Here is a 27346-nt window from a genome sequence, read left to right on the forward strand (position 1 = left end):
AAGCTGGGAGGTGGTGTTGATCTGCCTGAGGGTAGGGAGGCCCTTTAGAGGGATTTAGATAAGCTGGATCTCTGGGCTAAGGTGAATGGGATGAAGTTCAACAAGTCCAAATGCTTTGGCCACAGTAACCCCACTCAGTGCTACAGGCTTGGGGATGAGTGGGTGGACAACCATGAAGAGGAAAGGGACCTGGGGGTGTTGATTGATGCTCGGCTGAACATGAGCCAACAGTGTGCCCAGGTGGCCAAGAGGGCCAATGGCATCCTGGCCTGCATTAGAAATACTGTGGCCAGCAGGAGCAGGGAGGTAATCATTCCAGCATTGATGAGGCTGCACCTTGAGTATTGTGTTCAGTTTTGGGCCCCTCACTAAGAGAAAGACATTAAGGCCCTGGAACATGTCCAGAGCAGGGCAATGAAACTGGTGAGGGATCTAGAGCGCAAGTCTTATGAGGAGTGGCTGAGGGAGCTGGGATTGTTCTGTCTGGAGGAGGCTCAGGGAAGACCTCATTGCACTCCACAGCTTCCTGAAGGGAGGCTGTGATGAGCAGGGGTTTGGCCTCTTCTCCCAGGCAATAAACAGGACCCAAGGAAATGGCAACAAGTTGTACCAATGGAAGTTTAGGTTAGACATAAGGAAAAACTTCTCTCAGAGAGTAATCAGGCACTGGAATGGCCTGCCCAGTGAGGTGGTGGAGTCACTGTCCCTGGCAGTGTTCAAGAGGCATCTGGATGAGGAGCTATGAGATATGGTTTAGTAGCTTGTAGAAGCAAGGGTAATGGGAGGACAGTTGGACTAGATGATCTTATATGTCCTTTCCAACCTTGAGATTCTATGATTCTCTGATTCTAATGTGAAAGACAAGCCACATTCCTGTCATGTGCAGCTGTTACACCACGAAATGAAGAGTGTCTCAATCAGCGAATCAGCGCAAATTAGCAGATTATTACCAGGGAACTGCATGAATATTGGCTTCAATGCATTGGAAACTATGGTGGCAATGTTGGAACACTGTAAGGCTTGTGCCAGGTGGGCCACATCTGTGGGTCCACATCCATAGAACACCATATCCAAGTTTTTCAGGACCCACTGAACCAACACAAGGTTGAAGGTGACAGTTTTCTGGATCACATCATTACTAGTGACTAGACTTAGTGTCACTGCTATTAACCAGATTCAAAACAGCAGTCTGCAGAGTGATGTGAAATCCATCAAAGAAAATGTTCAAGATGCAGTCTTCAGTGGGTAAAGTGATGTGCATTGTCTTTTGGAATAGGAAAAGAGTGGGCTTTCTAGATTCCCTGGAACCCATCAACTCTGACTGCAACAACACACTGCTGACTAAGCTGAAGGCTCAAACTTCCAGAGTCAGGCCAGAGAAGACAACCTCTCTCTTACAACACAATAATACCAGGCCCCACACCAGTTTGATGACTGTGGAGCATACTGCCAGTCTTGGCTGGAGTGTCCTACCATACTAATAGTATAGTCCAGATTTGGCACCTCCTGACTTCCATCTGTTTGGGCCAATAAAAGATGGATTGCATGGGGAACACTTTCCTAGCAGTGCAATCATCACAGCAGAACAGAAAACAGATGTAAGATAAGGACCACTATGTTTTGAAATGTGTTTGTTAATGAAAGCTTATGTTTAAAGGAACATTCAGGACAAATAATTAATGTAGATGATACAAAGCATGCTGAAATACTTTAATGAAATGTTAATGTATTAACTTGCATTTTCTGATTTTTAAACAACTTACAGTTTTTGTTAAAAGCTGTTTTTGAAATTCAACTCAAGCTAAAGATACTTAAAAGATTTAGAGATTCCACTTTGTAAAAGCAATGACACAATATTAGTAACAGTCATACAAATTATGTAATAGTCCGTAAGGATACTAGTTGTCAAAATCAGCTAAATATTCGTATCATTTAGTTTAATACTATCAGATCAATCCCTTTGGACTGCTCCATTTTGTGGAAAGTGTATGATTGTTAACAGTTCTCTCCCTGAGGATTCCCTACATCACAGTGCAGTAAATCCAACTTTTAGTTCCAGAAATTAACAGCCTGGGGTTAACATGCTTGTGCGCAAAAGATTAACCACGTTTGATTATCTACAATGAATTTAACTCAGGGAAATGTTTCACTGTGGTAATGTGCTTTGTGCAAGATCGCAAGTTTGTATTACCAAGATCAAGCACCATGAAGATTGTCTTTCCTTCAGTGTAATTTTCAGTCCCAGGACAACTAATTGGTGTTGAATCCAACAGTAACAATATAAAGCTCCATCACTCTGGCATCCTCACCTACTTCCAGATTCAAGCTGCATGAAACAGCTATAATTCAGAAAACGAGTTTTGAACTCGTGTCTGTTACCACTGCAGAAATCACTAACTAAATGTACAGAATCTGCTATTCCTACAGCATTTTCAATTAGATTCATTAAAGAAGTTAGAACGACAGCACTCTTTCCTTCATTCACTCAGCAGAACACTTAAGTGCTTGAAGAAAATATACAGAGACTCAATAGAGATGAAAAATTCTAGCAACCTGAAGTCTTCCAGAAGTGACATTTTGAGACAAACATATGAAAACAGTAAGATGAAGGAAAAGGTCAACAGGTATTTGAGGGAATTTACAGAGGATGGTACAAGAGCTTCTTCTACAGACAGATATTCACTGTGCAATTACCAGTGATGGACAGCTTGAGCTGCTAGAAATGTCACTGCATGTTCCAGCTGAAGATATATTTTACCACATATATTGAAGTATAAGACCTTAGTGGAAGAAACTCACCCCTAAAAATGAGTATCACATTTCTTCTGAGTTCTTAAGCAATACGAGAGAAAGTGAAAACACAGTGAAGTTGTGAAGGAAATATTGGAAACATGATCAACTGAGATTACCTGCTACCTCCAAAGTGGCATTCAAATGCTTCCCATCCAGCATAAGAAAGTCAGCAACAGTTCAGTATGTACAATTATCATTACATTCAGATACTCAAAGAAAAAAGACTGCAGAGAAGACCAAAGAACACATTCTCACTTTGTTTAAAAAAAATTGGAAACAACTGCAGAGCAAACATATCAAATAGTTTCCATATCCAACTAACATCCCTGCCTCTGGGGACACTAGCAAACTAGATTATTATAGAACATTTTGAGAAAAATCATCTAAAAGCTTACTTAAAGCAAAAGCTGCTACAAAAGCTACATAGAATCATAGGATCATAGCAGTTGAAAGAGACATCTGGACATCACCTATTCCAACTCCTTTGCTAAAGCGGGTTTCCTACAGTAGGTCACAAAGGAAAGCATCCAAGCAGGTTTTGAACATCTCCAGAGAAGGAGACTCTACAGCGACTCTTGGCAGCTTCTTCCAGTGTTCTGTCATCTTCAAACTAATGAAGTTTTTCCTCATGTTAAGATGGAATTTCCTATGTATGTTCCAGTGTATGCCCACTGTCCTTTGTCCTGCCACTGGGCTCCACTGCAAAGAGCCTGGCCCAATCCACTTGACTTCCACACTTAAGATGTTTATAAGCATTGATGAGGTGCTCCCTCAGTTATCTCTTCCCCATGCTGACCAGTCTGGGATGGACCAGTCCCAGGTCTCTTAGCCTTTCCTCACAAGGGAGGTGTACCAGGCCCTTAATCAACTTTGTGGCCCTCTTCTGGTCTCTCTCTAACAGTTTCCTGTCTTTCTTGAACTGAGGAGCCCAGAACTGGGCACAGTACTCCAGATGCGGACTCATCAAAGCAGAGCAGGGGGGGGAATCATCTCCTTCCACCTGCTGGCCATGCTCTTTTTAGTGCACCTCAGGATACCATTGGCCTTGGTCACAAGGGCACACTGCTGGCTCATGGTCATCCTGTTCTCTACCAGCACACCCAGGTCCTTCTCTGCAAAGTTCCTGTCCAGCAGGTCAACCCCTAACCTCTACTGATGCATGCTGTTATTCCTTCCCAGCTATAGGACTCCATGTTTGCCCCTATTGAACCTCAAATGGTTCTTCTCCACACAACTTTCCAGACTGTCCATGTCTTGCTGAATGACAGCAGAGCCTTCTGGTGTGACAGCCATCCTCTCAGCAAACTTCAAGGGTATATACTAACCCTTCATCTAGGTCACTGATGAAGATATTGAACAAGACCAGATCCCACCAGCTTATACTACAGTCTCCAGACAGGTCCAAATACCATGGAACTACATTGGTAGCCACTTTAAAGCAAGCAATATTAGAAGGATTGGTGATTAGACTGTTTTTTTGGCCAGAAAGAACCATAAAAAAATCCAACAATGAGTTTGAAACCAAACAGAATGGCCTGGGTTGGAAGGGACCTCTAGGATCATGAATCTCCAACCCACCCGCCACAGGCAGGGCCACCAACCTCCACATGGCCTTGAACACCTCCAGGGACTGGGCATCTACAAGCTCTCTGGGCAGCCTGTTCCAGCACCTCACCACTCTCTCAGCAAAGAACTTCCCCCTGACACCCAACCTAAATCTTCCCTCCTTCAACTTAAAACCATTTCCCCTTGTCCTGCTGCTATCTATCCTTTCAAAAAGTCGAAACAAGGGCATACCAGAAACAGGTGCACATTTTTTGAACAGTTACTGTCATTAACTATTGAAGCTGTTTATGCAAAAGCATTGAACAGTCTCCACAAGCAGACAAAATGTCATTCAGAGAAGGTCACAAATTGTAAGGCTTGACAACAGAATCACCAAATGAAACAATGCACTACAAATATGCATGAGGTATGACGTTCTAGAGAGCAGTCACTAAAGCTTCACATACCAGGATGAATTTTAATATAAGTCTCTCCTATCCTCTGTGACAAAATAGGTTTTTTGTGTTTACAGATCAGTTTTTCAAAACAAAGATGCTCTCAAGCTTGTTTATAAGAGTCAAGATTCTTTTTTTAAAGAAATCGAAGTGAAAATTAAGCCAAGTAGGGAAAACTGGCCACCAGCAACTGTTCTCCCACACAGAGAAGTATAGCATTGGGTTACTGAAGAAAGACAACAAACACTTTTATTATTGTTTGCATTCTCAGCAGATGGGTAGACAAGAACAATTTTTTGACTCAATGCCTCAAAAACATTACACGCTAAGTACAGAACTTTATTTTCCCTGTAGCCTTACAGCAACAGTTTTAGATATATATATATATGTATTATATATAACAGATTTATATAATATCTACATATACTTATAGCCTTACATACAATTTTATAACATCCACACACATTACAAGCCCATAATGTTCTCCTAGTATATGGAGAACACACCTTCCTTCATGCCATGCAAGGACACTAGTTAGACATCTACTGCCTCTCCTTGCCTAGAAAATAAACCAAAAGTGCAGGTTTCTTCAGTGGTTCCCTTCAGACAAAGGTGACAGTAAAAGTTATTTCTAGCAGATGGTTATATTTGCACATGACATAAGTACTGTTTGTCAAACACAAATGAGAGTTTCCTTATTCAAGTCCTCTTATTCCTCTCTCCTCAGAAGTTTTTGTTTTTCCACTGCACTTCCTGTTAATCTTTGCGTTTCTATCTCCTGTCTTACTTCACTGCTATTCATATTAAGCTGCCCTCTGCTAGCTTGCTTCCTTGGTGTTCTTCAGTGAAACAGCTCCCATTTTAAACACTAGTTCTCCTCACTTTCATGAGTCAGATTCTCTAGGCTATGGTAGGAAGAGGAGACATTGACACAGGTGTTCCCCTCCTTTAATCTTAAATAACCCCTCTTAAACTGTATACAGGCTTCCTGCAAACAAACTTTTCACTTGTGAACAATAAATGACAGAACAGTTCAGTTGGAATGGACCCGCAGAAACCACTGACTGCAACTGCTTGACCACTTCAGGGCTAACCAGAAGTTAAGGCATACTGATGAGGGCACTGTCCAAATTCCCCTTGAACACTGAGAGGCATGAGGCAGCACCTACCTCTCTTGGAAGCCTGTTCCAGTGTTTGACCATCCTCATGGTAAATAAATGTTTCCTAAGGCCCAGTCTGACCCCCTCTGGTACAGCCATTCCCACATGTCCTGTCATCAGTTCCCAGAAGAAACCAGCACCTCCCAGTGACGCTGCTTGTTTTTTGTTTGTTTGTTTGTTTGTTTTTGGTTTTTTGTTTGTTTGTTTGTTTGTTTTTGTTTTTGTTTTTGAATCTTAGACTAAGAATCTGCACCATAATCCCATTCTGGACCCGCTCTCACCTAAGCCAAAACCTCAGCCTCTTGACATTTCTTTGCAGACAGACGGGTTTCACCTTGAAGTCAAATGAGCCATAACTTTTAATCCTCCTCCCACATTTTCTGTTCAACAGTGGAAATTTCTCTGTTGTCCAGATTGGCGATGTCTTGGCATTTTTTCCATTTTCCAGAACTCTACTACACTTAAATTGTTCTGCCTTGTTTCCATGTATTTTCAATGGAGTGAGTTAGTTGGTGATATGTATTTCTGTAGGCACAATGGAAAGAAAAAAAATGACCAACTTTTGCTAATTAGTTAAATTCACTCATTCCCATGGCTGATCACTAAAGGCCAATGCTTGCTGCTCTTTCTCTATCTATCCTTACCTAGTTATTTTTCTTCTTCTTGTGATTTAGGCAGCGCTCCTGGAAGCAGCTCTGGAATAAGAATAAATAAAACTCTTGAAGAATATATTTAGAATTTTAAAAATAGAGACTGAACGGGCACCCAGACAACTCCAGAAGGGGCTGAAGAGTTGAAGCACATCCCTTATGCACAAAAAGCAAGCCCACCGCAAAACTAAAAGCCAGAAAATCCCATTGTATTGCTATACATGTCAAATTCAAGTTGACCGTATAAGGCTATCACAGTGCTTTCAGGTGCCTAGAAAGCCACTTACTAAGTAATCTGTTTCATCTAGTGAAGAAAGGCAGAGATTTTCTGAAAACAGCTCCCAACAACTACATTCGTAATAGTGGCTAAACATTTGTAAAAGCTAAGAAACTTCATGCATCAGCTCATGCAGGTTTCTCAGATGAACCAGATTAACAGTTGCAGGAATACATGGTTTTGTTCTTTTTTTCCATTTCAACAGCAATTAACAAATATTTCATCAGTGAACAAACAAACTGAAATTGCACACTACTTTACACACTTCCAACAATGTGTACGCCAACTTACTCTATTTTGTGCGCAGTGTCTCAGTGCCACCCAAAAAAACAAGGTTAGAAAAAACAACAGATGCATAAAGCTCAATGGTAATGTAGTTTTCAACCACCACAGCTCAATCGAAAACTTCTTCAGATTCTTTTCCTTTGTATGATGCAGAATTTAATGCAATTAGATCTGCCTCAAGGTAATAACAATCAAAGACAGGCACTATATAAGAATGTAATGGCTGTAGCTAATTACTCATGTGGCATATTAAGACTGTGCAGAAGCTCAAATTTAACTGTCAAAACATTTATTAATAATATAAAAAATATTTTTAGGAATCAGTCTCATTAAAAAATACTCAAGAGTCTAAGTTTTATTAGAAAATTATGAAAGTTAGAAATTCTTTGTATTTTATCAAGAAACTTAAATCAGAGCAATGTTGCCACCTGCTCTATCTAAGAGAATGTGAAACAGCGTCCTGTCTCCTATTCCAGTGCTTAACAACCCTTTCTGTAAATAAGTTTTTCCTAATATCCAACCTAAACGTCCCCTGGTGCAACTTGAGGCCATTTCCCCTCATCCCGTCACCTGTTACCAGTGAGAAGAGAGCAGCCCCATTCTCCCTGCAATCACATTTCAGGTATTTGAAGAGAGTAATAAGGCCTCCCCTCAGCCTTCTCCTCTCCAGATGAAACAGATTCTTTCCTGATTTGCAAGACTTAGAGTTTGATCAAAGAATGATACATAGCTGGTCCTGAGACACTGAGTTACACCTAACTGGGTTCTCATACAGTAGCTGAGCAACATCTGTTTCCTATTAAAAACACATATTTACAAAAAAGCAAATTTACATACAGGACGGACAAAGCAGTCCCACTGTTGTCAATAGCACAGATCAGTTACTGAAACATATCCTCAAGCAAAAGGAACCAGAGCTTTCCTGTTACGAAGCATCAAGCTCTTAAATATTACTTTACGCCCAGCCTGCTATTACTACCAAAAATAAGTATCCCATAAATAAGCTTAATAGGCACAAGCCCAACTACACAAGCCAAGAAAAATGGTGCATTCTGTAATAAGGTCTGTATCACAAAAGTTCTCACAAAATACAACAAAGCACTGCAGTATTATCCACACCATATCAAGTTCATCTTTTACAGAGATCAACTTGCTACAATCCTCACTGTTAGTTTTTCTTTATTCTAAAAAAAAAAAAAAAAACACCACAAAAAAACAAAACAACAACAACAAAAAAAACCCGATACATTCATTTTTCAGAAAGGTTAAGACAAACCTGCTTTGATGGCAACTTCTTCTCAGCATAATCATAAATCTATTCAAGCTGCCTGATATCACATTAAACAGAATCCTAAGATTAGTCAGACTCAGATGGCTAATTTTAGATTAAAAAAAAAAGACTCAATCACCTGAAAAACCAAGAAACTACAAGATTACAGATTTCTACTATACCTTAATTTGCACCCTCTCCTACACATGTAGAGTCACATTAAAGTTTCATGCACATATGCATAACTAGCACCTACACTACTTAACGTTTTAACATTTTCTGGAGTGAAAAGCCATAGTTGGTTTGTTGGCTTTTTTTTGTGGTTTTTTTTTTTTTTTTTAATGTGATTCTTACATAACGTTTCACCTAAAGAAAAAGAATCATTGGTCCCTTTTTTTGTAAAGCATCAGTGACTGTTTCAGTACGTGCTCTGGAAAGCTTGCACTACACCATCAGCACTACTGTACTGACCTGCTACTGTTTCACACTCTCCACTAGCTACATCCCCTGACAGCTGTGTCAAGATGAGACAACAGGTTCATAAGCCAGTTCTGAACAGGAAATTTTGAAGGAGATTGTTGTAGTAGGAGTCTTGCGGGGGCACGGGATGTACGGGACAGGCCTCTCCCTAAGCATAGAGAGACAGTGCTATCGTGCTGACCTTGATGCAGAGAAAACAGGAGAAGAAGAAAGATGAGAAAAGAATGTGGAAATGGCCAAATAAGGCACAATGTTATCTGGTGTGAACCAATCAGAGTGGGACATGACAGCACGGTTATGTAGGTAAAAACGTATATAAGCTGTGTTTAGTAGTGAATGAACGCCATTTTGCTGCTCATCATATTGGTGTGTGTCTGCAGTCATTTGGCCCTGATCAGGCTATTGGTCAGTGAGCGCAGAGGCCTAACAAAGGTGGCTAACATCATTGTTGCAGAAAGCAACAAATGGTGCCCCGTGTGAGGCATGTATGAGGCACAGACTGTGTTCTGATGCTCTCTGTGCTGCTGCGAGCTGTGGGGTGACGCCATAGCACGAGATTTGGGGTGACGCCCAGCCCGAGTGCCCTGAAGAGAGGGGAGCCTGCAGAAGACAATTGGGGTGACGCCCTGCAGAAGATCGTGGCGACGACGATATTGCCGGCCAGCAAGTAGAACCTGTGTTGCGGTGGGGTCTGGGGGGACGACGGGACGCCCACGGAGGACCCGTGTGGATGACGGTGTCGAGTGTGACTTCGCGGTGACGGTGACGGGCTGACTATGGAACATGTTCTTAAGGTATTGCTTCAGTTTTGTGAAGATTACTTTGGCAAGTATGCTCCTTCTAAGAAGGATATCCACGCAGTTACTTCCCGGTTAGAGAGGGAGGAGGAGGTTAAAACCCCCCACGAGATTCTTGATCACCGGAGCTGGGATGATCTCACCTCTGAGTTCGCGCAACATATTATGAGTGCTCAGGAGGGCGGGTCGGAGTTAAAAACTTGGGGTCTGATACTGGGGACGCTGAAAGCGGCCAGAGTAGAGGGAAAGGTATTGGCGGAGGCTCGATACCTTTTGGGTCTCGGTGGTGGAGGAGAGACACCGGACCCGAGGGGGTCCGATGGGGGCTCGGGAGCAGTTTCTTGCAGGGGCCGAGAGGAGACGGAGCCGCCAATGACCGCTGGCAAGATAGCGCCGGCTGAGCCGACCGCGCTCAGTTCAAAAGAAGACAAACAACAAGAGAGTGGATGTTCCTTGTCTCGTCCCCCTCCCCCGTATCCGGACCCCTCAGGCGGAACGTTGTATCCTTTATCAGAATTACGTCAGTGTTACCTGACTCAAGGGGGCGGAGGAAGCTGTGGTCTACATGAGCAGGATCAACTTAGTGCCCACGTGGGGAGGGACCAGACGAAAGGTCCGTCCAATGCGGACAGGGGGCAGAGCCCACCATCTCTGGTCACTCCCAGGGGCGGTAGTGCGAACGATAGCGTAGAGGAGAAAGAAGGGACTGGCTTTGAGTGCAGGGGGAAGGATCAAATGACGGACTGGAATGGGATTAGATCGGAGGCTGTGGGAAAGGGTATAGTTCCAGAGGCATTCCCAGTGATTGTGAGTGATCGTGGTCCCGAATGGGTGCCGCCTGACCCCGGGGGTTTTACGCGCCTGGTGGAATTTATGGATAAAAGAGGCTTGAAATCGCCTCTGACATTAAATGCACTACAAACTTTGGCTGCACTGGGGCCTCTCCTCCCCCACATCACAAACCTAATGCGTATGGTGCACAGGCTGGTTCAATATACGTTATGGGAGACGGACTGGATGGCCGAGTTGGGGGGGCGTGCCGGGGCGGCAGGGGTCGGCCTGGGCTGCTCCCTGCATGGGACCGGCATCCAGCGGCTTTCAGGGAGGGCCATGGGAGTGGCTTCGCCCCAGGGCCAGTTAGCTAAACTAAGGCCAGGGGAGCTAATAGCAGCCACAGATGCAGTGGTGGAAGCGTTTAATAAACTTGTGCATAAGGCCGAACCACCTGCTCCGTGCACAGATATTACCCAGGGCCCGAATGAATCCTTTCAAAGCTTTGCAGACAGGCTTTTAGCTGCTGCAGAGGGGTCTGATCTCCTGGAACCGGCCCAAGGGCCAGTGATCATTGACTGCCTGCAGCAGAAATCGCATGACAATGTTAAGGCATCGCTGCGAGCTGGCCCAAGTACGCTTAATACCCTGGGAAAAGTTATTCAGTATGTCTTAGATAAGCTCAAGGTGGCTCATTTAACTAACGAAGGGCTAGCCACAGCTATTGTTGTAGCTGTTGGCCCGCGACAGCAAAGATCGCTGCAGCAGCAAGGGCTGTGTTTCCGATGCGTAAGAGCACAATGCCCCTCTGGGGGAGGTCAGTCAGGGCCTCCTGATCGCAGGAAGGGCTTGCTAAAGGGTATCCGTCGTCGGGTATGTGGCAGTTAAACATCATGAATCTGGGAAAAATTCTGTGGGTACCATCGCGAAAAGTAATACCAGATATAAGTAACATATCTGCAAAAACTGAGTCTAGGTGCGAGTTTTCTACAGAAATTCTTCGTTGGCAAACCGAAGCCAACTCCAGAACAACTGAGGGACAGATGATGGGATCAAGAACCACTCATCAAGAGGAGCACTACACCTGCAACGCTGACACTTCCGATGTTGCTGATGTTTATGGTGTCTGTGGCGAATACAGCATGTCGCAAACAACTACAATGGACACAAGAACATATACAGAAGATTAAAGAAGAGCGTGATCCCTTTGGAAGCTGGCTGGATGGACTGTTTGGGGGAACGGGTTCATGGTTAAAGCAATTGCTTAAAGCTCTTGCAGTAGGATTTGCAATTTTTGTGTGTATTCTAATCTGTCTTCCACGCCTTGTAGGATGCTTGTAGAACTGCCTTCAACGAATGATGGACAAGACCTTTGACTATCGAATTGAGTATCATAGATTGCGTGAAAAACTATAGAGGGGTTTAGGTTGTTGCATTCATGCTGTAACGGGGCAAGGCTTGGCCGAGCACAGGAAAGGATTCCCTGTTGCTCTGATGATTGCTTAAGAATTGTAGTAGAAAAGTATTAGGAATAGTGTGTCGAAATATATTTAGTATTAGGCGTTTTGCGCTGCTTCGTGATGTACGGGTTAGGCATGTGTGTAAGTAGTATCCAGCTTAGGGAGGGGGAAGATGTTGTAGTAGGCGTCTTGCGGGGGCACGGGATGTACGGGACAGGCTTCTCCCTAAGCATAGAGAGACAGTGCTATCCTGCTGACCTTGATGCAGAAAAAACAGAAGAAGAAAGATGACAAAAGAATGTGGAAATGGCCAAATAAGGCACAATGTTATCTGGTGTGAACCAATCAGAGTGGGACATGACAGCACGGTTATGTAGGTAAAAATGTATACAAGTTGTGTTTAGTAGTGAATAAACGCCATTTTGCTGCTCATCATATTGGTGTGTGTCTGCAGTCATTTGGCCCTGATCAGGCTATTGGTCAGTGAGCACAGAGGCCTAACACAGGTGGCTAACATCATTGTTGCAGAAAGCAACAGGAGATGAAGTCAGAAGTGAGCACAAAGCAACAACATACTAACTCCAATCACTCACATGCAGAGCAATACAGACAGTATCCTTATTCTCCCATTTGGAAAGAGTTCCTAGAGTCACAAAGAAAATCTTTAGGTGTGATTGAAAAGGCCCAAACAGTCCCCAGAAACTGAACAAGTCTTAAAGCAGGAGCATTATTTATCTCAAATTTTTTGTCCTTCATACTCACATGATAAGGACAACAATAAATATTTCTATAAATACATCAACGGTAAGAGGAAGGCTAGGGACAATCTCCATCCCTTTTTGGATGCGGAGGGCAGCTTGGTGACCAAGGATCAGGATAAGACTGAGGTACTTAATGCCTTCTTTGCCTCAGTCTTTAATAGTAAGACTTGTTACTCTCAGGGAACACAGCCCCCTGCGTTGATAGATAGGGATAGGGAACAAAACGGGCCCTGCATAATCCACAATGAGATGGTTTTGGACCTGCTCCGAAAGCTGGATGCTCACAAGTCCATGGTGCTGGATGGATTGCACCGTAGAGTTCTGAGGGAGTTGGCAGGTGTGGTTGCCAAGCCACTCTCCATCATTTCTCAGCAGTCCTGGCTAACTGGAAATGTCCCAGCAGACTGAAGACTGGCAAATGTGACACCCATCTTCAAAAAAAGCCAGAAAGATGATCTTGGTAGCTACAAACCTATCAGTCTCACCTCGGTGCCAGGGAAGATCATGGAATGGATAATATCAGGAGCCATCACGGACCAGATAAAGATCAACCAGGGGATCAGGCCCAGTCAGCATGGGTTTACAAATTGTAGATCCTGTTTGACAAACCTAATTTCATTCTATGACAAGGTGACCTGCTTAGTGGATGAAGGTAAGGCTGTTGATGTGGTCTACCTGGACTTCAGTAAAGCCTTTGACACTGTCCCCCACAACATCCTCGTGGAGAAGCTGGCTGCCCAAGGTTTGGATGGGCGTATGCTCCACTGGGTGAAACAATGGCTGGATAGCCGGGCCCAAAGAGTTGTGGTCAGTGGAGTAAAATCCAGTTTGTGGATGGTCATGAGCGGTGTTCCCCAGGTCTCGGTACTGGGGCTGCTTCTATTTAACATCTTTATTAATGATCTTGGCAAGGGGCTTGAGCGCACCCTCAGTAAGTTTGCAGATGACACCAAGTTGGGAGGGAGTATTGATCTGCCAGAGGGGAGAAAGGCACTACAGAGGGTCCTGGATAAACTGAATCGATGGGCCAAGGCTAACTGTATGAGTTTCAATAGGGCCAAGTGTCAGGTCCTGCATTTTGGTCACAACAACCCCAGGCAACCCTACAGGTTTGGAGAGGAGTGGCTGGAAAGCTGCCTGATGGAAAGGGACCTTGGTGTACTGATGGACAGTTGGCTGAATATGAGCCAGCAACGTGCCCAGGTGGCCAAGAAGGCCAATGGCATCCTGGCTTGTATCAAGAATGGTGTGGTGAACAGGACTAAGTAAGTAACCCTGCCCCTGTACTCAGCACTGGTGAGGCCTCACCTTGAGTACTATGTTCAGTTTTGGGCACCTCAATACAGAAAGGACATGGAGGTGCTGGAGCAGGTCCAAAGAAGGGCAACAAGGCTTGAAGGACTTGGAGAATATGCCCTATGGGGAAAGACTGAAGGAAAGAATCTGTTTAGTCTGGGGAAGAGGAGGCTGAGGGGAGATCTTATTGCTCTCTTCCAGTATCTGAATGGTGCCTACAGTGAAAGCAGGGTTGATCTCTTCTCACTGGTAATAGGTGACAGGATGAGGGGAAATGGCCTTAAGTTGTGCCAGGGTAAGTTTAGGTTGGATATCAGGACAAGCTTCCTTACAGAAAAGGCTATTAAGCACTGAAATAGGCTCCCCAGGGAGGTGGTTGAGTCACCATCGCTGGATGTGTTTAAAAACCATTTGGATGTGGTGCTCAAGGACATGATTTAGCAGAAGGTTGTTAGAATTAGGGTAGTACGGTTAGGTTGTGGTTGGACTCAATGATCTTCGAGGTCTTTTCCAACCTGAGCGATTCTACGACAAAAGAAGGAATGAGTGCATCTATCAATTATAGAATGCTCTTATTCAAGTAGTTTAGCCCCATAACAGAACATGGTGGTATTAGTTTTGACTAATATGCTACCAAAGATTTCCTAATATTTTACATTATGAAGAAACAGCAATACATAAGAGAAAAAAATAAAAGAGAAACAGGATTTCACCTGTTTACCTTCACAAGATACAGCTTAAAAACACTCCTCCAGCAGAGATCAAAGGCTTGCTGACACCAGTATGTATGAACATCACAGAGAAAGCTGCATGAATTCCTTGCAGTAGGAAGTGCTAAATATAAACTTATTAAATAATTAATATACCAGGACAGCCTCCATCTCCGCATGTGGTAGGACAAATTACAATTCCATGATGCTCCACAATGATGTTTCAAGTTTGCTCTAAAATGATAGAACATACCTCTATTCACTTGTTTTTATAAAAATCAATTTTATTTTAATTTGCTAAAATCAGATCAAAAGTTTTATTTAGTTTAAAATACTAACTCAATAAGAAAAACGAAAACACTTGCACCAAGCAGTAATATCTGCCTGACTTTTTGAAGTGTAAGATAAGTAACCTCAAGAAATGAGTTTGAGACACCAGAAAGGAAAAGCAGGGTGCCAAAACATGCCTGCTGTACACAATTAGATGTGTGTATGAATATTTATATTTATCTGAAGAGAAAGCTAAGCAGCAGCAATCAATAAAAAGTATGACAGTTATATCATTTAACATCTCAGTAATTCACAACTGTGAGGCTGGAGCTTTACATCCATAACATTTGAACTAACAGAAGATGACAACCTCCTGCTATCAGTTACTATGTAGGTCAACAGCAGAGGAAGAGAAAAATACCTTGACAGGGTATCACAAATCAGCTTGCAGCAGGAGGACTGGGGGGGGGAGGGGGGAAGTGGGACTGACTACAGTTCCACATTATACTCACGATGATTAATATGTGGCTACTGCCAAGCACAAAGTTCTACTCAACCTCACACCAACTCTGGTACTTGTCAGTGGCTGATGAACTCAGCACAGGAGGCTCATCTGGGGGCTTGGTAGTGCTATTCTGGACACTGGTTTGTTCTGAGTTTTTCTGCATGGATTTAGCTTCCTGAGTTATCTGCTGGTAGGGTCAGATGACAGTCTAAGCTAACATGGGGAAAGAAGTAGGAGCCATCTTTCCTCGGTGGGCTAGTCTATACAGCTCTTCCCTTAACAGGATCAGCTAGAGACCGACGTGCACATTGTAGCAAAAAAAAAAAAAAAAAAAAAAAAAAAAAAAAATTGCCAACAGGAATAAGGCAGGGTCTGCTGGAAGCTGACAACTACTAGATACAATCATGGTAAGACAGATGAACTGACTGAACAACCCACACAACTCCTAGATCATAGACCACTAACGTATGCACAAGCCATGGCAGGTTAAGTTTTGCGAAATTCTCCTGACTGTCTCAGAGAGGACCACCGAGCCAGTTTCCAGCAGGGGAGGACACAGCCTTTATTGTACACTCAAGGCAAAGAAGCTACACACATAGACCTGTGAAAACACATCCCTCTATGAAAGGCAGTTGCCCACCATCAGCATGGGAACCTACTCTGAACAGCATATAGGAACTTCTCTGGTGTTGCTGCAGTGAGAAGAAAAGGAGCTATTTTGTAGCATCAATTCAAGCAGCACGTTAATGATGCTTGCATATCCGTGTACATCGTGGATTTATTAAGTACTGCTTACATAGAACTGCAGTGTTAGTAATATGATCAACAATAATAGCTCGAATATTGTTTTATGTAATTAATATCCTGAGTAATCCTTGTGTGGGTCATCATCTCTGTACAAATCACTTTACATCCCAGAGCTTTGGTTACCCTACAAAACCAAGCTCCCTTACTCACTACGCAGGTTCTGTGGAGACCAAAAAGCAAGTCAGCCAGCAACGACCAGACTGAACTGAAAAATCATACAATGGCTTGAGTAGGAAGGGACCTCAAGGATCATCAAGTTCCAAACCCCCTGTCATAGGCAGGACTGCCAACTTCTAGATAAAGTACTAGATTAGATTGCCCTGGGCCAAATCCAGCCTGGCCTTAAACACCTTCAGGGGTGGAGCATCCACAACCTCTCCGGGCAACCTGCTCCAGCACCTCACCACTCCCTCTGTGACGAACTTCCCCCTGACATCGAACCTAAAGCTTCCTTCCTTTAGTTTAAAACCATTCGTCCTTGTCCTATCACTATCTACCCATATAAAATGTTGATTTCCCTCACATTTATAAACTCCCTTTAAATACTGGAAGACCACAGTGAGGTCTCTCCACAGCATTCTCTTTCCCAGGCTGAACAAGACCAGTTCTTTCAGCCAATCACTGATCAGTCCAGGCCAAAACAGTTCTCCTAGCTGGCCAAATGCCCAAACACTGCCCTCAGAGCAAGGACTGTGTTAAGATTAAAAGGCTCACCACACTGGAGAACAGGACATGAGCTTCAAGTGTTACAGAACTTCATATTCAAGGATCTCAAGTGATACAGAGCAGACAAACTCACACAGCCATTAACTCATCATTCCCTCCCCAGTCATCACATTTAGTTTCCACTCCTTGAGTTTATCCCAAGGATATTACCTCCTCCATTCCATAAGCCACTCCCTGCCATCCTAAGATTTATTTATGCCTTACTAATCAGCAACTGGCTTCAAATGACTCCTTTCTCCAGTGTCACTCCAATTAGTCTCTGATTTCTTCGCCCACCTTCTCTTATGCCTCGGACAACATTCATCTTTTTCTACTCTGGGAAAAAGGGGAAGAAAGCAAAACTCACTATTTCACAGCCACCCCATCTCCTTTTATTTTGCTGCGTGCAGTTCATACCTCCAGCTTACAAAGAAAGAAAGAAATTGCTCTTTCTCACCCTACCAGGTACAATCTCCGCTAGTCCTGGTTTACATTCCCCCCTCTAGGTTCTTGTTCCTAATCAAGTACTTGTTTACCTCTTCCCATCCTCCATACTGTAGAAATAAGAATTTTCAGCTGCAGCAATGCCTCATTCCTGTTGCCTGTGTTCAAAAGAGTACCTGAATAAATATGGTAGATCCTGTATCTTACACTATGAGTCTTCTCAGTCTCTTAAGGTAAACCTGAAGACTCACAAATTGAAGAAAAACATCTGGAGAAAGCAAAAGCCATGATATGAGTATCATCGTTATCTAAAATTTCTCAACTTTTCAAATATAAAATAAGTCGACAGCTAACAATAATACACAAACGTCTATTGCAAAGAGAGAGCAGCAAACAGCACTTAGAGTAGACTCACAGATGGCAAACTTTCAGGTAAGCAGATGGTGCTACATGTCTCTGTATGGGAATCCCTCTGGCAGATTCTGCAAAGTTCTGCTATAGAAGCAGCTATCCTCACACAGATGTTCTGTCAACACAAGTTGCCATATTTCCATAACACTATTTTACTCACCCAGAGTTGCTTTGTACATCCCAGAAGCAACAGTGCTTCAAATATCCTATGGAAAGTGATAGGTGGTGCACTGGCACAGGCTGCCCAGGGAAGTGGTGGAGTCACTGTCCCTGAAGGTTTTCAAGAAAAGGGTAGATATAGCACCATGGGACATGCTTTAGCAGGCATGGTGGTGATGATGGGTTGATGGTTGGACCAGATGGTCTTAGTGGTCTTTTCCAACCTTAATGATTCTATATAGGAAGACACAGACTGCAGTATGGATATACTTTTTATACCAGATTGATTAAAATGTAAACACTTTCTATAAAGTTCTCCCACACCACATCTCTAGGAGGGGTTAGAAGAACAACAAATCTTTATACCTTTCTATTTGGCAAATCAGTCAAACCCATAACAAAAGAGAGAGCAATGGAATACCCTGAAACAGAATCAAAACTGTCAAATCTGTAGTGATCCAAAGAACAAAACCACATCTCATTATTCAAAAAGTTTTTCAATCTTGTCAATAAATCAGAGGATGAAAGACAAGGGTGTGTGACAAATTACTTAGCTTTACAGTTGCTTTCAATAGGTTTCCACATAAAAAAAAATCCACCCTGCTAATAAACTGCATAACCATGATTCAAGAAACAGACAGTTGATTTTTTTTTTCTATTACAAAAGGCCAGAAAAGCAACAATGGATCAGCAACTTCGCATTAAAAAAATAAAATCATATGTAACAACTCAATGCTCACAAAACTTAGTGTGTTTATGAATATGGCAAGCTCTTCTTTGTACTTCAATCAAAAGAGACCACAAATACAGTCTTCATCACAGAAGAACATGGCTGACATTGGCAGAGACTACTGCAGGTCATCTGGTCTAACCTCTACTCAATCAAGGCCACCTGGAGCAGGTTGCCAGCTCAAGTACAGGCAGCTTCTGAACACTCCCAAGGATGGCGATATACCATAATTTATGCAGTGGAGTTTTCTTCCATATGGGAAAACCGCAGAGAATGTAAGCAATAAGCTTCACACTGAGAAAAACAACTTCCCAATTGCATAAACAGACTTTCCAATTGGGTAAACAATATCACTGACAGCCATTTAGATTAGTCAAATCCAGCACAGAATCTAAGGAATTACTGACCTTCAAACAAGCTACAGATCTTAACATCAAGCTGGTGAATGCAACAGAATGCAGCAGAGGTATAGAAAAGGAAATAGTGATGTGAGCTACTCTTATGCATTACAACTGAGTCAGCATTAGCAAAAGGTGACTTGGCATTCTTTGGGAACAGCTAAGTGAATCTTGGTTCATAGTACCTTTATTGCAGATGTCTATCAAAATACAACTGAAACAAAATACGACAAATGATCAGTAATGTATCACTAATATACACATCTAGAAGCATCTGTAGAGTAGTATATCTATCTAGTACAAGCACCCAGAACTGTCACTGATTATTTTCATAAAACTACTTTAAAGTCAGTAGATTAAACTAACACAATGGAATATTAACAGCTATCAGCGCTATTTCCAGTATTATGGAAATACTTTCAGTGTTTCACAGACTAAATATAAAGGTGCTAGACGTATGCTACAAACTACTTTTGATGTGACCAAAGCAGAAAATACACTGAGGTATTACAGCCCAGCACACACAATTGAAATAGTGAAAAAGTTAGGACTATAAAATTGGTCAGCAATTTGATCATTGAATAATCCTCATCGGTATAGTCATCTCCTATTTTTCAGATTGTGTGTACTACATACTGTTCATACAGGGGTTGTCTTCTGTTTTTTTCTACTTATTATAGTCACATACAGATCCAGTATATGAAGTCAAATTTCTTCCTCCACCTCATCCTCTCCAAAATATAGTTTTCTAAATTCCGAGCAACAAAATGGAGCTTAAACAGCTGAACTCAAATGTTTGACACCTTTAAGATCAAATTAAAATCTGTTTCATTAGCTCCAATGATTATGGCAACTTCCTTACCTCCTTCAAGAAACTGCCATTTCCTTAACAGATATGCTATCCATAATATAGCAGTAAATAATTAAGAAAGAGATTATTCAGGATGGCACTGTCTTACTAATGGAAACTCCGAAACCAAAAACAACCCATAACTCCTTCCTTCACTGGCTGTAGGCAACAAGATCACGCTTATTTTGACAAATTCAGACCCAGTAGTTTGAAACATACTGGCACAGAGTAAACAAGCACGCAGTCCTAAAAATCACTAAACCAAGAGATTGAACCCTCTACAACCCAGGGTCCAGTGTGAGCTTGGGCTCAATTCTACCAAAACCCAATCGTTACGTTATGAGAAGATATTCTCACAGCTAAAGGCCACCAAATTTAAGAAAAAAAAAAAATCAACAAACCAAATTGCTGAGACAGTAACTTAACTCTGGAGAAAAAATAACTAACACAAATAGGCATAAAATCCTCAGGAAAAAGAAGAAGAGTTGGAATATGTCAGCTCAGATAGATCAAGAATTAACCCCCTCAAAGAAGTAAAGGTGGCAAATACTTTTCTACCTTACATCTTTCCATGGGCAGAGACTCATCAAGTCGGTAAGCATACCGATCCTCAGCAACAGCCCAAATTGCTAGGCAGACTGCCTTAGTCATGAAGTAACTGCTGTGCATCTCCCACATGAAGAAACTGTGCATGCTAGAAGATGCTGAAACTGTACCCATAGCAGCTCTAGAGAGAAAGGGTCTATTTCTGAAGACTCGTGCTTTGGCAAAAGTCATACACTCACAGCCACAGTTATGTACGGAAATAATAGGAGAGTTAGAAGCAGTTTCCCAGTAAAGATGCTGGAACATCAAGCTCCCAGACTAGGAAATGGAAGCTTAATTCCATCCAGTGGAGTCTATAATATTCTATCACTTCTAGTTATTATCGTTTGGGATTCTGGAAAGAAGTTAAAGGGAGAAACAATAAAGCAAACAAAACATAATACTTGAGAAGGAGGCTTTTACAGCCCATTTAGCTTTCCTCCTTAAGAATTTCTTAACTGTTATGGAGGCTTTTATTCACTTATGCTTCTCAAAGGTTAAATTTCAGTCATTCTTCATGTTTTAGAAGAAAATGAGTCAATACTAGACACTTATCACCAGACTTCTCTTTTTGACACCTTTTAGAAAAAGGTTGTGACAGGCTATGGGCAAAGGACACACTTGATCTGAAAAATAGCATGGAAGAAAGGGACAAACATGGCCAGGGTAAACTTCCATCCAGCTCCTTCTATCTTCCTTCCCAGTACCACATGGTAGAAGAGATGTGGGTACTGTTTTTGATGCCTAAAGCCACTCAATCATTGGATAACACTTACCACTGTTTTATTTCAACTGCTAAAACACTAAACTGAAAACAGTAGGTTCAGATTGCTAAAAATAAAGGACCAATTTATAAAAAGGAAAGGTAGAACAGAAACTGAAAACAAAATATAAAAAACAGAAACTACCTACCACAAATTTCTTTGAACAGACTGATGTAGAATTGTAGAATGGGCTTGTGTTTGAAGGGACTTTAAAATCCATCTAGTTCTAACCTCCCTGCTGTGCCCAGGGTTGTCACCCACCAGACCAGGCTGCTCAGGGCCCCATCTGACCTGGCCTTGAGTATCTCCAGGGTCAGTGCATCCACAGCTTCTCTGGGCAGCTTGTTTCAGCCTCACCACCTTCTCAGTGGAAAACTTCTCTCTGGAATCTAATCTGAATCACCCCTCTTTTAGCTTAAAGCCATTCCCCCTTGTCCTGTCACCATCTTCCCCTATAAAAAGTTGGTTTTCCTCCTGCTTATAAGCTCCCTTTAACTGCTGGAAGGTAACAATGAGGTCTCCCTGGAGTCTTCTCTCCTCCAGGCTGAACATGCCCAGGTCCTTCAGCCTGTCATCATAGGACAGGCGCTTCAGCCATTTATTTATCAAAATCACCAAGGTTAGAAGAGACAAGATTATCCAGTCCAACCGTCCACCTATCACCAATGGCTCTCACTAAACCCTGTCCCTCAACACAACGTCTAAGCATTCCTTGAACACCTCCAGGGTTGGTGAATCCACCGTCTCCTTGGGCAGCCCAATCCAGTGCCTGACCACTCTTTCGGAAAAAGCAGTATTTCTTAACATCCAAAATGAATCTTGCCTGGCAAAACTTGAGGTCATTATAATTTTTTTTAAATCTCAGAAGGCATTCTATGTTAATCGTTACTGAATCCACCTGAAAGCTGGAAAGGTGAGGCTGTGCCTGACGCATCTTAAATCAATGTCTCGTGGTACAGTGGAAGAACCTTACTTAGGGTTTGTACAAGATCCAGAATTTATCCTTAGGAGTGGAAATAAGGCAGATGGAAAAAAAGAAGCTATGTATCAGATTTAGGGACTACTTACAATTTTTTATGCTTCTGCATCTTCCTTCTAGTAGCACATTACATAGTTTGCTTTTCCCTAAAAATTTCATGCTATGAAGTCAGCAAGGTTCAAAACAAACTAGGATTTCCCAGAATCAAGAAACAGTAATTATGACTTACCCAAAAGTTACACGCTCCACTTTGGAACTGGAAGTGGTTGCTAGTTTGTTTACTTGTTGAATGAAACTTTTATAGGAAAAAACAAAATAAAGGAAATTACTTTCTTCCTTTTAAATTCAACTGCATTTTACATTTCTGCAGGATCACCCCCAGCAATTTACGGAGTAAAAAATTTTGCATTAGTTTATACCTTAATGAACAAGAACTGAGAATGGATCAGGTAACTCATGTCAATACTTGAACCATACAGAACCAGTAAAGGTGGCATTTTCTTTGCAGCACCCAATGCTCCTCCTGCACATCACATGACCACTTGAAACGTCACATTGAGCATAATCAGTCAGGCACCTTGCCAAATTGACACAAATGTGTCAAGCCTCATTTTTCTTTGCAATAGGAGTAGACTAGATGATCTAGTTCCACTGTAGTGTGACAGCCAGATGCTATTCTGGGTAAATTACATCTAAGGAGGTGAAAGGGGCTGTCAAGCAAACTACTATGTGTAACTACAATAGTGCATCCCTCTGAATAAAATCAGTGATCAAGTCATATATAAACATATCAAATTACAGATATATTAAAAAAAACCACAGTAAACCAAGTGCCTGGGGTTCACACACAGAGAGGTAGTGAATCTCAATTTCTGTTGGTTCAGAAACACACAGGAACAAAATCACCATTAGCCATTTTGTGTGTCAATAAACTGTTCCCAAAGCCTGCTCTAGCCAGCAAGCAGCCATCAACTGCTGCAGTGCCAACACAAGGCTGGGTAAAAGCCAGAGTGATTTCAGATTCCTTTCTACCAGTTTGGTTAGTTTTGGTGCTCTTTGCAAGTTATAGAGAGAGTGATAAAACAGCGCTGTTTGATATACTGAGGGTTTTGGTTTTGTTTTGTGGGTTTTTTGTTTGTTGGTTTGTTTGTTGGTTTTTGGTTTTGGGTTTTCTTTTCTTTTGCTTTTGGGTGGGGGGATGGAGACACATTTGGTGAATTTTTTTTTTTATTATTTGTTTGCTTTTATTTTTGTGTATTTATTTTGAAAGACTCATTTGGTTATGAATACACCTTGAAATTATTCCCATTCTGTTTAAGACCTTGAGGACAAAAAAGCTGCAACAAATTTATAACTTACGGTGGAACTGCTTTGTAAAAATTCCCAATACAATATCAGTCACCTCATTAGCTGTGTTTGAAAGTTCTACATACAAGTACTGAAATCACAGCAGCAACAACTGATTACCCACTTCAAAGAGCAGTTTATATACTTAGATGATTCTGAAAGTAATGCCTCTTGTTTATCTCCACAGAAACTACAAAAGATACAAAGAGCACAACACCACTATTTGATAGAGCACATTCTGAACTATAAAACACTATTTCTCAGCATTTTCGTCACCATTAGCTATGCATTTTCTCCAGCAACAAACAAGAGCCTGCATGCCAGAGTTCTTGAAATCTACACCAGCAGGTGCCCCACTGTTGCTGTTGCCACTGCTGAAACCACCACCCACCCCCTCACTGCACTCACATCCACTGTTTGGTTTCCTAAAACATTCAGCAAGAGTCAGTGAAAGTCAATAGGTGCCATTATTTCACATGGAGGAATTCAGTGACACACCTTTGCATCATACGCACTTCCATGTCAGGTGCCATTCCATCACGCTGCCTCTCCACTGCCATCTGTTGCACAGCAACAACATGCAATGGAGTACTGGTAGAAAGCTCTACCTCTACTGTCAGACCACCAGCATCAGCCTCTGATGTTGTGGGCTGAAATAGGAGGCATTACTTTCAAAGCAGCCCTAATAAGTATCAGAGATCAACACAAAGCTTGATACCCGTGGAAGCCTACCAGTCTCAGGATGAGGAAGTTCCCTCAGAAAACTCAAAACAAAACAAAAAAAGATCACTATTAAGAATATGCCTGCATTGCAACAACTGTTAAATTCCCATCCGTCATCTGGGGTGTTAATTACTATTCATCCACACAAATAGGTAAGCTGTTTATGCTACGTGAACTTCTCATTTTACTGATCTGATTCACTTAGTATAATTAGTAGATGCAACTTAGCTAGTTTTAACTACTTAATGTCAATATGTAACAGTTCGAATTAATAACTGATTTAAAATAGAGCAATGTATTAGATATAGGGATATAGTTTAAAAAATTGTTTAATTCATAAACCGCAAAATCTCTCATTTGTTTCAACTTCCCCATTTACTGGAAAGTAGCTTTCTCAAAGATCTCATTAAGATATTAGATAGCCATGGACTCCACTGTCTAGAATGAGAAATTATTCACAAAATGTATTCACAACCTTGATTTAACTGTACAAAACTTTCCCTTCGTAAAATCCGAATTCTATGATGCAGAAGAGTCTAATTGTTCTTCTGCTGCACTTACTTCTCCACATCACAGTATACTGCAGTTCAGGATTCAGTCCAAGATGTATTTAATAATTTGGACAACACTTTCCACTCAAACAAAAATTGATGATAGCAGAACAGATGCCTTTAGGAGACTAAGGATTTGCGATTATAGCACTGGGAAAACAGACATACTTGCATTATCTGCAATTATTAAGTTTAGAGTAAAACAGTCCTCAGTGCCTTCAAGATAAACCTGATTAACATAAGGTTTAAAAGGTCACTAGAAACATGGTTCTCAGTCAAATTAGTTCACACCATTTTTTCTCACAACTGTTTTACTAAGACTCATAAAATATTCTGTGAAATTCTGCAAATCTAAGTAAATTGCTATTAACACACTAGACTCTCTTCTCCACTAACGTTTATTCAGAATTCCTCGTTATTTCTTGCCTCCATAGATTTTGACCTATGCTCTTGCATTCTGATCCCCCAAAATAGAAGAAAAGTTCATCTGAATATAGAATAAATAAAAAGATTATCTGAATTTGTATACCAGAAAACATGACTGCAGAATATGGATTCAACAGAATAAAGAGACTTTTGGGGCTCTGTACCACACAGGGTTGAGGGGTAGAAGAGACCGCATCTTATCTAGGAAAATAACTTCCTTATTTTCTCAGAAACCACACTCCCACTACTTATGCCATCCCACACAAGTTCAGATTGTGGCAGGTGTTGTTTGAAGTTTTATTTTGAAATCATCAGTAATATCTAATTCCACAAAGCAATGAAAACCATGAAAACAAGTGGGAAGCTCGTGGTCCAGAAAGACAGATCTGCATTAAAATTTAAATACACTACAGAAAGAATGCAATTGCTCTGGAGCAAAAGAAGCATCCCTAACTATCACGATGAAAATAGAAAATACTGAAAATGCAGTAATTTCCTGAAGATAGCGACATAACATGAAAATCTGCCGAGGAAATGGCATATTCTCTAAGTTACTCTTAACAGCCAATACAGCAAATATCATCTTCCCATTTCCAGGACTAAAGGGATATGCCACTCCCACAGATGAGGTCGCTTCCTCACCCCTTGCAATTACCTTTTATTGTAGCACGAGAACATGAAATGGACTAGTGTGACTCACTACCAACAGTCATCTGCCTGCAAGTGGCCTGACTGTCCACTTCAGAAGTCTGAACATGCCACCAGTTCCAGGAGAAGGGCAGTAACAAACTTCTGAGGAGAACATTCCCAAGCAGCCTGCCTGTGTAAACTTCACATGCCTTGCTGGTCTACAAACAGTGCTAAACCTGAACGGTGATGAATCTGATCTTATAAATGTCTTGCTGGTTGCTAACAGCATACATTAAACATGAGTATTACCATTTATTTTTCTTACAGTTGTTAATAATCTTATTTAAGAGCTCTCAAGTCTTGTTGCAGCAAGAAAGTACTTTCATCATATGTGCTCCCTTAAAGCAGTTAATAACTTTGTTTGCAGCATATTTAGCAGGCTACATAACGTTAAGCCAGATGAAAACCTCAGACTTTCTCCCTGTCCACTGTAAGCTTCAAGGGAGATGCTATGGCAAGAGCGTGGAGAAGCATTTACAACATCCTCCAGTGGCTTAAGAGGTAACTAAGAAGTAAAAGAAAGCACATAAAGTATTAATCAAACTCAGCTGAATACCATGTTACAAGGTAATCCAGTTCATGAGTCTGTATCTTAAAAACATTCAAAAAACTGAAGGCAGCAAGGCAGAATCATAAACAAGAATCAGCATCTGGACAAACAAATGCTGCAAGGAGCAGAACTAAAGTTGCCCAGCACTTCATGCATTAGTATCCTTTAGCTATCTGGACCAATGTTGCCTACAACCTTTGTAACACATCCAGACAGACTGACCAGCACAACTAATCAGGTTTCATGGATGACTCTTGAGCTCTTCCTTTCAACACTGTCCCTAATTACAGTCTCTCTTTTATACAATTAGCAATTAGATGTGCACAAGTAAATAGACTTATTTATTTTGATAGGTCACTTTCTGCTTCCCATTACAGGGAAAAGAAAGATTGAACAGGGAAAAGAGAGTCAGCAATGCAGGTGAACATACAGCATAATATACACTTTGCTTGCTTAAGAGCAAAAGCTCTAAAGACACCTTAAAGAACAGCTTCCAACTTAGAACAGAAGGTTAACACATAGCCTATAGCATATCTTCTTAAAACGTTTAAGTTTTGGAAACACCAACGAACCTGGTCAGGTACTCAAAAATAAAAGCTATTCGTTGAATTCTGAAATTGAAAACATAAGTCATATAGATCAAATCAGAAGCACATAATTACATTTTAAATGCAGGCGCTATGAACAAGCTAAAATCATACGTGGCATTTAGAGCCCTCAGACTTTTTATTTCAAGGTTCAA

At 41.7% G+C, this 27346-nt stretch overlaps 1 protein-coding gene across 2 annotated transcripts in view; it reads right to left on the minus strand.

Moving 5' to 3' along the window:
- The window catches only part of MAN1A2 (mannosidase alpha class 1A member 2), a 136763-nt gene that overhangs the window by 101928 nt on the left and 7489 nt on the right, over window positions 1–27346 (minus strand). Inside the window, exons 2-3 of one of the 2 annotated variants that reach the window (XM_040648426.2) lie at window positions 6598–6648; window positions 6235–6478 (exon numbers count right to left, since the gene is read on the minus strand). The exons of the other annotated variant lie outside the window; for it this stretch is intronic. The gene's annotated coding sequence lies outside the window, so the exon portion shown is untranslated. The remainder of the gene's footprint in view (window positions 1–6234; window positions 6479–6597; window positions 6649–27346) is intronic. 2 annotated transcript variants of the gene reach the window in all.

This window comes from Gallus gallus, chromosome 1, assembly GCF_016699485.2.
Source record: "Gallus gallus isolate bGalGal1 chromosome 1, bGalGal1.mat.broiler.GRCg7b, whole genome shotgun sequence".
Taxonomy (NCBI): Eukaryota; Metazoa; Chordata; class Aves; order Galliformes; family Phasianidae; genus Gallus; species Gallus gallus.